The 10,897-nt window shown below is 39.8% G+C and overlaps 1 pseudogene; it reads right to left on the bottom strand.

Moving 5' to 3' along the window:
* Window positions 1-3,221: 3,221 nt before the first annotated feature.
* Window positions 3,222-10,510, bottom strand: LOC116866039 (annotated as a pseudogene).
* Between the last annotated feature and the right edge of the window lie 387 nt (window positions 10,511-10,897).

Here is a 10,897-nt window from a genome sequence, read left to right as displayed (position 1 = left end):
CCGGAAAAGGCAGTGGGACGGGCTCCCACTATCGCGGAAGACAGGAACGAGGGTTTGTTGCCTCCTAACTGGGGGACGGTCGCCGCAGTTTATACGTGACCTTAGACTCTACTGGAGCCCCCCTGCTTCCATTCAGAAACTCCCTTTCTCCCCGCCCGGGTGCCCCACAGCGCCCCTCCCCCGCCAGGGTGAGGGGTCGGCTCTGAAGTGCAGTCTGCAAGGAACAATAGGCGCCCTCCCCCGAAAGGCGGACAGCGATTTGCATCTCAGAGGAGCTCAGGCCAAGACTCCCGGTTTGGACTCTGACCCCTGTACTAAAGATCTGCTTTGGGAATTTCCTGTGATCTGTTAAGGTTTGCTGCTCGCCCCCAGGAGAGAGTCTTTGACATTCCTGTCCACTGAATTCGGGGGATCTAAAATGGCAGTTTAGTGGCAGGATTCTGTGAGCTCCGTCCTATTGTAGGGAGAGGTCTGTGTGTATGTGCAAAGGTGCATTTTTCTAGGGAAAGTGTTCATAACTTTCCTTGGTTTCTCAAAGGGGCTCCCAGCTGCCCAGAGGTTAAGAACTTCCAGTGACAAGTGAGCCACACTGAAGGGTGCAATGGTGCAATGGTGCAAATCCTGTGGGAGGAGAAGAGGGAGCAGGAAAGGGAGACACTTAACTGGGGGCAGGTGGGGGGCAGGAGGGAAGATGATCAGGTGAAACTTCTCTGAGAGGCAGGACTTGGGGGATGGAGGGGAACATTCCCTCTACTCTTACTGTGTGCCAGGCACTGTTTTAGACTAAAATTGATGAGAATTAATTAATTCTTGTAACAATCCCATGAGGTAAATAAGGTTGTTCTGACTTCATAGATTCACTCATTTAGTAAACGCTTATTGAGCATTTCTTATGTATCAGGCACTGTCCCCAGAGGTGGGGACACAGCAGTTAACAAAACAGCCCAAAATACCTCCTTTCAGAGTTTACATTCTGGTGGGAGGCGAATGAGGAACTTGGGTTCATAGAGAGTTACACAAGGGTCTTCAGCTAGTAAGCAGTAGACATTTGAACTTAGGCAGTATAGCACTGGAAGCTGTTTTACTTATTTATTTTTATAATGACTCTAAACATTTGAAAAGTAAAAATTTCTGTGCAACAGCAACAACAAACCACCAAAAAAAGATAAAAGGAAAGTGAGAAAATAGTTTTCAAACTACAAATCGAAACTAAAAGTCTACATTTAAAATGAAGAAATGGGCAAAGATCACTAAAATAATTTGGAAGAGAAAATATGAGTGATCAATAATGTTGAATCCTGGCTTCCTGAATTATCATTAAGCAAATCTGTTTATTGCTTGCACAGTGAGGAAGTCTTACCTTGACTAGCCTGCACAGCCTATCAGAGGACAGAGGGCAAAGGGCAAAGTCTAGGTATTTACTGAGCTTTTGAAGCCGGGTCTAAGGTGGATCTTTCAGTGGGGGTGGGGGATCCTGATAAAATACATTAGAATTGAGGAACAACCAGGCAGGAATATTAAGGGGAGGTGTTTCAGGAGTCCTAACAGCATGACGTGTGGAAACCTAGAAGCTAAAATGCCATTTGGCCTTCTTTGAAGGAGTGTGTGACCGTGACTGCAGTCACCTGTGTTTTTTTTTTTCTTTTTTTTTTAGATTTTATTTATTTATTTATTTATTTTTTAAAGACATCTATTTATTTATTTGACAGAGAGAGAGAGATCACAAGTAGGCAGAGAGGCAGAGAGAGAAGGGGAAGCAGGCTCCCCGCTGAGCAGAGAGCCCGATGTGGGGTTCAATCCCAGGACCCTGGGACCATGACCCGAGCCGAAGGCAGAGGCTTTAACCCTCTGAGCCACCCAGGCGCCCCAGGTGTATGTCATTTTTTAAGAAACTGCTAAACTGTTTTCCAAGGTGGTTCCATTTTACCTTCCCATCTGCATTATATGACAATTCCAGCTGCTCTACATCCTTACTTACCAACCTTTGTTATAATCGCCTTTCAATTTTCTACATCCTTAATCAATCCCTTCAATTTTAGCCATTCTCAGAAGTGTATAGTAGTATCTCATTTTACTTTTAATTTGCATTTCTGAGATAACTAAAGGTGATAAGCATCTTTTTGTGTGCTTTTTGATATCCACATATCTTCTTTGTTAGTGTCCATTCAAATTCTTTTCCCCTTCTTGTTGTTGTTGGACTGTTTATTTTAGTGATTTCTCTCTCTCTTTTTTAAAGATTTTATTTATTTGCCAGAGAGCGAGCACAAGCAGCGGGTGCGGCAGGCAGAGGGAGAAGCAGGCTCCCCACTGAGGACATGGACTCAATCCTGGGACTCTGGGATCATGACCTGAGCCGAAGGCAGATGCTTAACTGACTGAGCCACCCAGGCATCCCTATCTTACTGCTTTTTGAGGGTTTTTTATGTACTCTGCATACAAGTTCTTCATCAGATATGTGATTTGCTAGTATTTTCTCCCAGTCTGTGGCTTAACTTTGCATTCTCCTAATAGTATCTTTCAAAGAGTTTATTTTTTGACAGAGACTACTTAGTCCCAGGCCTGGCTTTAGTTTCCTGTCCTTTCACACCTAAGGACTTCGGTACAAATATGCTCCCCTAGGTCCTAGGTCCTTGATTAGGCCAAGAAGGCATTCAAGCTTGATTTCTCTCTTCATATTTATTGGAGCTGGAGGTACTGGAGCAGCAGTGTACCTCTTGTGTCTGTCATTGTTCAATCAGGTATCTGTTGGAATGAAGATAGTAACCCAGAGCCCAGAATAAAGTGTGTCCTAATGATCAATGCAAGTTCTGCTCAGTGAATGTAAATTACAGCAAACTGAAAAAGAAGGGTTCAGACTTCTAAATGAAATGTTTGACTGTAAAACTGCTTAGAATGAAGGTCTTCCAGAAGTCATTTGTACAATTTCCTGCTTAACCAAGAACTATTTCCCGTCTGAATGCTCAAAGTCATCTTGATGTGCTATGTTGGAATTTTACACTGTTTAATAAATATCTCAAACTTGAAAAAAAGAAGAGCATACATTCATTTTTATGAAGTCCAGTTTATCAGTTTTTTCTTTTATGGACTGTATCTTTTATTGTCATATCTAAGAAATCTTTGCCTTACCCAAAGCCATTTACCTTTGTTTTCTTTTAAGGTTTTACATTTTACATAGGATTTACATTTATATCTTTTATGCACTCCCCCCCTCCGCCGGGAAAAGTTTTTGATAATCCAATTTGCTTTAAAATTTTTTAAAGTCACATTCAACATGGGTCTAAACAGAAACATGAACAAGCACATTATGAACCCTCCATCACCCTGCAAAAGCATATGAAAAATAAGAACAAGGTTAGAGAAGTGCAAAACTAAGTTGCCTAACTTAGACTACACAAAGTTGTCTGCATGAGCCTATCATGAAGACCCAAGGAGGTTTCATGTATGGTAATCAAGTCCGCCTGCACTGCGGTCTGATACCTGTTCAGTCGAATTGCTTCAGCAAGCAGTGTTCTCTGAGCTTCTCCATGCTCTCCACTGGGCAGTTCACCTCGGGATAACCAGTGAGTCTTTCTTAGGGGTACAGAGAACTCCTTTCCCACACTGTAAGTTTTGAGGGACTGCTCTGTATGGGCTCTTTGAGCTTCCATGAGGGTTAATCTGCGCTTTCTGGTACCACTCAGCCGCGCTCCTTTTTCTTTGGATCCAGGAGAAACCGGAGTTTCATAAAGTTGACTTTTAACACCTCAACATTCAGAACAAGCTGGAGGTATTCTTTTTGCTGTAAACTCAGGTATGAGGTTGTAAAAACAGCTTTATAAACATGTTCCTGGAACTCTGAAATGCAAAAATCAGTTGCCTTTGCTATGTTTTTCTGGAAGACCCCTAACTGGGTACAGTATCCAGCATGCTCAGCTCCTGCTGGTGGAGCCCCCACACTGGTAAACTTGACAGAGTCAATGTAGAGACTGGCCACAGCCAAAGCCCATGTCTGAAACTGCATTCTGTTCCACTCAGATTTGTCATCTGGATATCTAAAGGTTGATGGTGGAAATGGGATTGAATTCAGAGTTTGGTGTGCTGTTGACAACCATACCTGGAGAAAAGTACCCAAATATGACTTCAGGAAACTTGGCCAGATCTCCAGGATCTAAGTGTTCTATCAATTCAATACATGTTATCAATCAAATCCAAGCAAACAAGAGTCTTTCTGAACAGCAGAGCAACAACACACGATCATAGTCAACTCTAGGTCCGGAGAAGCTAGATAATCCCCTACTGCTCACCCACTGTTGCAGTCAATTTAGTCCCTTCCCATTGTAGGGAATTGGCAGCAATAATATCGACTCCAACATGTTCAATGCAACTGTGGAATTTTAGCGTCCATCTAAGTGTGGCATCACTAAAGCCCTAAAGCCCAAGTCTGCAACCTTCTGAGGCTGATGTTGATCCACTAACTTTTTTTTTTTAATTTTTAAGATTTTATTTATTTATTTGACAGAGATCACAAGTAGACAGAGAGGCAGGCAGAGAGAGATGGGGGAGAAGCAGGCCCCCTGCTAAGCAGAGAGCCTGATGTGGAACTTGATCCCAGGACCCTGAGATCATGACCTGAGCTGAAGGCAGAGATTTAATCCACTGAGCCACACAGGCACCGGATCCACTAACTGTTTAACAAAGTAGTATCTCTGTTTGTTCTGTGGCCGGTTGAACTTAGTCACCTCCTTGCTGAGAACTTCTTCAAAATTACCGGTTAACCATACTGTTGCATTGTTTGTTTTGTTTCCAAGTTTTAAGTTTTGTTGAAACAAAAAGCCAATGTATCCTTCAAGCTCTATGAATCAGCAATGACTCTGAAGGAGCACACGAGCGGGAAAGCAAAGAGCTGTGAACCCTCTGTGATGCATTTGAGTTAATTTTTGTATATGGTGTCATTGTGGATTGAACTTCATTTCTGTTTCATATAAACATTCACTGAAAAGGCTATTCTTTTTGCCATTTAATTGCCCTTGCAACTTCACTGAAGCAATTGACCATATATGTGTGGGTCTGTTACCCAACTTTCTACTCTGTTCAATTCATCTATTCATCTACCTCAATTTTTCCCCACACTGAATTACTGTAGTTTTATTATAAGTATTGAAATCAGTTAACATAGTCTTCCAGATTTGTCTCTTTTCTTCAAATTTTAAGAATTAATTTGTTAATTTCCACAAAAAAAGACTTAGGATTTTGGATGGGATTGCTTTGACGCTATAGATCAATTTCAGGAGAACTGACTTCTTAATAATATTGACTGTTCTAACCTATGAACACACCATTATCTTTTTTTTTTTTTCCTTCACACCATATCTTTCCATGTATTTAGGGCCTCTTTAATTTCCCTCAGTAGTTTTCAGTGAGTAGGTCTTATACATTTTTTGGTCAGACTTATTCCCAAGTATTTCAGACTTGTAACACTATTGCGTATAGAAGTACAACTGATTTTTGTACATTAACGTGTCCTGCAACCTTGCTGAACTCATTTAGTTTTAGTAACTTTTTAGTAAATTCCATAGGATTTTCTACGTGGGCAATCATGTCATTTGTAAATAGACAGTTTTACTTCTTCCTTTCCAAAGTTGAAGCTTTTTCTTTTTCTCATTGCACTGGCTAGAAACTAGTACAGTGTTGAAGTGTTAAGACTGGAGATCTTTGCCTTTTTTTTTTTTTTTTTTAAAGATTTTATTTATTTATTTGACAGAGAGAGACACAGCACAGGAAGTGGCAGAGGGAGAAGCAGGCTTCCCGTGGAGCAGAGAGCCCGATGTGGGATTCGATCCCAAGACCCTAGGACCATGACCCCAGCCGAAAGCAGACACTGAACGACTGAGCCACCCAGGTGCCCCATCTTTGCCTTGTTTTTAATCCTAGGTGGAAAATGCTCAGCCTCTCTCCACTGAAGTATGGTGTTTAGCTATAGGTGTTTTATAGATGCCCGTTAGCATTTTCTGACCCATGAACATAGTACATCTGAGGTGAAGAAATTTGCTGAGTTTATTTTTTTCCTAAATCATAAATAAATGCTAGAATTTGTCAAACATTTTTTTCATATCTGTGGGGATGAGCATATAATTTGCTTTTATTTTTTGGTCTGTAAATGTGGTGAATTACATTGCTTGATTTTTAATTTTTGAATATCAAATACCTTACTTTCCTTGATACAGCCCAGTTAGTTAAGACATATTTTTATCACCAGATTTGAATTGATAACATTTTATTAAGAATTTTTACATCTAGGGGCACCTGGGTGCCTCAGTGGGTTAAAGCCTCTGCCTTTGGCTCGGGTCATGATCCCAGGGTCCTGGGATCGAGCCCTGCGTTGGGTTCTCTGCTTGGTGGGGAGCCTGCTTCCCTTCCTCTCTGCCTGCCTCTCTGCCTACTTGTGATCTCTCTCTGTCAAATAAATAAATAAAAATCTTAAAAAAAAAAAAAAGAATTTTTACATCTATGTTCATGACAGTTGTTGGTCTATATTTTTCTTTTCTTGTAATTTCTTTGTTTGGTAAAAGTATTAGGATAATGCTGGCTCATGGAATTAGTTGGGAAGTTATTACGTTGTTATGGGCTGAATTGTGTCCTCTCAAATTTTATATATTGAAGCCCTGACCCCTAGTACCTAGGAATGTGATTATATTTGGAGATAAGGTCTTTAAAGAGGTAATTAAGTTAAAATGAGATCATTAGGGTGGGCTGCAATCTAATATTAACTGGTGTCTTATAGGTAACAGACATGCACAGAAGAAAGAAGACAATGTGAAGACACAGAAGATGATCATCTACAAGCTAAGGAGAGAGACTTCAGAAGAAACCACTGCTAACACATTGATCTCAGATTTGTAGCCTCTAGAATTGTGAGAAAATAAATTTCTGTTGTTTAATCCACATAGTCTGTGGTACTTTATTACAGAAGCTTTAGCAAATTAACACATATTTCATCAATTTTCTGGAAGAGTTTGTGTAGTATTTTCATTATTTTTTTCTAAAATTTTTTTTTAAAGATTTTATTTATTTATTTGACAGATAGAGATCACAAGTAGGCAGAGAGGCAGGCAGAGAGAGGAGGGGAAGCAGGCTCCCTGCCGAGCAGAGAGACCAATGCGGGGCTCGATCCTAGGACCCTGGGATCATGACCTGAGCTGAAGGCAGAGGCTTTAACCCACTGAGTCACCCAGGCACCCCATTTTTCTTAAATTTTTAACAGAGTTCACCACTGAAGTTATCTAGGCCTGGGATTGTCTTGGTGAGAAGACTAACTATTCAATTCAAATGGAATAACAAATTCAATTTCTTTAATAGACATGGGCTATTCAGGTTATCTATTTCTTCTCAAGCAAGCTTTGGTAGTTGATGTCTTTAAGAAACTTTTCCATTTCATATAAATTGTAGAATTTATAGCCAAAAAGTTGTTCATGTTAATCCCTTGTGATTTTTTTTTCCTTGTGATTTTTTAAAAATATCTGTAGGATCTGTATTTATGTCAAGTCTATCATTCCTGATATTGGCAATTTGTGTTCTTTTTCTTTTTTCTCTACTCAGTCTGGTTACAGGTTTATCAATTTTATTGTTTTCTCAATCACCTTCTGGCTTCATTGATTTTTCTTTTCCTGTTTTCTAATTCATTGATTTCTGCTCTAATCTTTATTATTAATTTGTCTTTTTGTTAGTTTTTTAGTTTCTAAGCAGTTTCTAATTAACATAGGTTAGTTAGCATATGTTACATATGTATCATAGAAAAAACTTTCCTCTTTCTTTCTTTCTTTCTTTCTTTCTTTCTTTCTTTCTTTTTTTTTGAGAGACAGAGAGTGAAAGAAATGGAGAAGGAAGGGGCAGAGGCAGGGGGAGAGAATCTTAAGCAGGCTCCACACCCAGTGAGGAGCCCAATTCGGGCTTGATCTCAAAATCCTGAGATCATGACCTGAGCCAAAATCAAGACACTCGAACTACTGAGCCCAAAACACTTTTTCTAAGTAAGTGTTCAGTGCTATTAATCTCTCTTTAAAATCTGTTTTAGGGGCACCTGGGTGGCTCAGTGGGTTAATCCTCTGCCTTTGGCTCGGGTCATGATCCCAGGGTCCTGGGATCGAGCCCCACATCGGGCTCTCTGCTCAGCGGGAAGCCTGTTTCCTCCTCTCTCTCTGCCTGCCTCTCTGCCTACTTGTGATCTGTCGAATAAATAAAAATCTTTAAAATAAAAATAAAAAAAATAAAATCTGTTTTAGATATTCTTTTTGCTTTTACTTTTGATTCATTTTTTGACCCTTGTGGCCAGAGAACATACTATACACAATTTGAATCTTGTTAAATTTATTGATACATGTTTTATGGCCCCAAATATTGTCAGTTTTGGTTAAGTGTTCTTTGTGTACTTGGAGGGAATTTGTATCTTGCTGTTGGTGAAAATGTTCTATAAATGTCAATCTGGTTAAGTTGGTTGACAGTATTGTCCAAGTCCTCAATGTGTCTACTGACTTCCTATTTATTTGCTCTTTCAATTATTGAGAAAGGAGTGCTTTTCTTTCTTTTTTTTTTTTTTTTTTAAGATTTTATTTATTTATTTGACAGAGAGAGATCACAAGTAGGCAGAAAGGCAGGCAGAGAGAGGAGGACGCAGGTTCCCTGCCAAGCAGAGAGCCCGATGCAGGACTTGATCCCAGGACCCTGAGATCATGACCTGAGCCAAAGGCAGAGGCTTAACCCACTGAGCCACCCAGGTGCTCAAGGAGTGCTTTTCTTATTACACTTGGGACTTTGTCTCTTTCTCATTGATTCCATCACTTTTTATTTCATGTATTTTAAAACTCTGTTATTTCTGAATAGGATGTTAATGTGAGAAACCCAGGAAAAGTTTTGGGGTCATTTAAGAACACAGGTTATACATAGGTAAAGGAGAAACCTCAGGATTATGTTTTATCGGAGTTTAGGAAACATCTGGCCTCACATGGTAGCTCAAATTAGAGTGATTTATTTTTAGATTTTGCAGCCCAGAGATTAATTGCTCCATCTAGGTTACAGTATCTATTTTATTTATTTTTATCTTTTTATTTTTTATTTATTTTTTAAAGATTTTATTTATTTATTTGTCAGAGAGAGAGAGAGCACAGGCAGACAGAATGGCAGGCAGAGGCAGAAGGAGAAGCAGGCTCCCTGATGAGCAAGGAGCCCGATGTGGGACTCGATCCCAGGACGCTGGGATCATGACCTGAGCCGAAGGCAGCTGCTTAACCAACTGAGCCACCCAGGCGTCCCTACAGTATCTATTTTAATCAAATTATAACACATCAGGATAAAGAACCAAAAGAAGTATCACGATTATTAGGTTGAATCATATAAAGTTGTCTACATTTGCCTTTGACCTACAAAAATGGTAATTTTTCACAAAGCAAGGATTTTTGTTCATTATGGTATTATTCAGAATAGCAAAATATTAGGAAATACAGATGTTCTTCATCATAGCATTTCTCAGAATAGTGAAAAATTGGGAGGTAAATCTAAATGTCACACAATGTCATGCCACATCCATATCATGGAATTAAAAGGAATGTTTTGGGAGATTATTTAATAACTCATTCCCTTTATGTTCTCATCCAGTTTTAGGACATTAAATTCCATCTATGTATGCTGGCAACTCCCAAATTTATACCTGAAGTCCAATTGTTCACAAAATCCAGACTCAGACATTCAATTTCCTGCTCACCATTTTCACTTGGATATTTAATCAATATTTGAAATTTATTATGTCCAAACTTGAACTTCTGACTTGTCTCCAAAGCCTGTTCTCCCCTAATCCGTACTCATCTAGTTTAACAGAATTCTAGTTTCATCCTTCCAGTTGTTCAGGCCAAGATCAAAAGTCATTCCTGACTTTTCTTTTGCTCATGCCCCACATTCAATCCATCAGGAAATTCTTGGCTTTAGTTTCAAGATTTACCCAGTACCCAACACTTCTCATCACCTTCATTGTTACCCCTGCGGTTGTCTTTCCCTTAGACTGAAAAGGCCTCCTAACCTTTTTAACTGCAGTTAATCAGTATTTTTAAAAGTTACTATTTTAAAGGATAATGATGAAAATTGTATAGAAATATCTGGATCAAGTTCAAATAGACATGGCAGACAATATCTGCTTTAAAGCTTTGCACCATAAAGTTTGGAGATACTTGCTTTATTGTCTCATCTTTCCTTCTGCATTTTCCTGCTCCCCTCCTTTGTTTCCTCTGTAACTGAGTATCAGGAACTGGGGCAGTTATCAGTTTATTGCCTCTCAGCTCCAAATCTACCCTTTATTGCCTGTTCTGCAATAATGAAGCTAGACCCTTTTATAAACACTTCTCCTTTGCCAGCTGGCACAATGTTCACCTTTGTCAGCAGAATGCACTGGAGGAAAGAGCTTCTCTTTCTGGTTCTCTGTGCTCCCTTCTGCAAGCTCCTGCAGCAGGAAGCTCCTGGCTCTCAGGTGCTCAGCAGCTAACCTCATATAGCATTCCCTTGGGTGGCTCTCCAGTGAGTCTTCCTGGTAAAGCACTTCTCCATGGACGGCGTCCTAGTGAGTTCTGGGATATGGTACCTCCCCATGCATGCTTCCCTGGAACCTAGGGTAGATTCATAAGTGCTACTGGTACGCATTTTAATAAACCTTTTTGATGGGCTATGGTTGTGCCCCAACAAAATCTGGCTCTCAGCCTGACAGAAAGGTGGTATTTTAGTTTTGTCTGGCCTCAGGCCTAGCATTAGTGGCTGCTTATATAGACGCTATTCTTTTTTGTTTTTGTTTTTTTAAATTCTTATATTTTTGAGTTCTTTTTAGTGCTTAGCACCAAATTCTCCATTGTTCTAATTTCTTGTTATAGTTTGTGATGATTAA

The sequence above is a fragment of the Lontra canadensis genome, unplaced genomic scaffold, assembly GCF_010015895.1.
Source record: "Lontra canadensis isolate GAN:19392208 unplaced genomic scaffold, GSC_riverotter_1.0 scaffold9, whole genome shotgun sequence".
Classification (NCBI taxonomy): Eukaryota; Metazoa; Chordata; class Mammalia; order Carnivora; family Mustelidae; genus Lontra; species Lontra canadensis.
The sequence above is the reverse complement of the archived record's forward strand: the minus strand, read 5'-3'. Positions and strand labels throughout refer to the sequence as shown.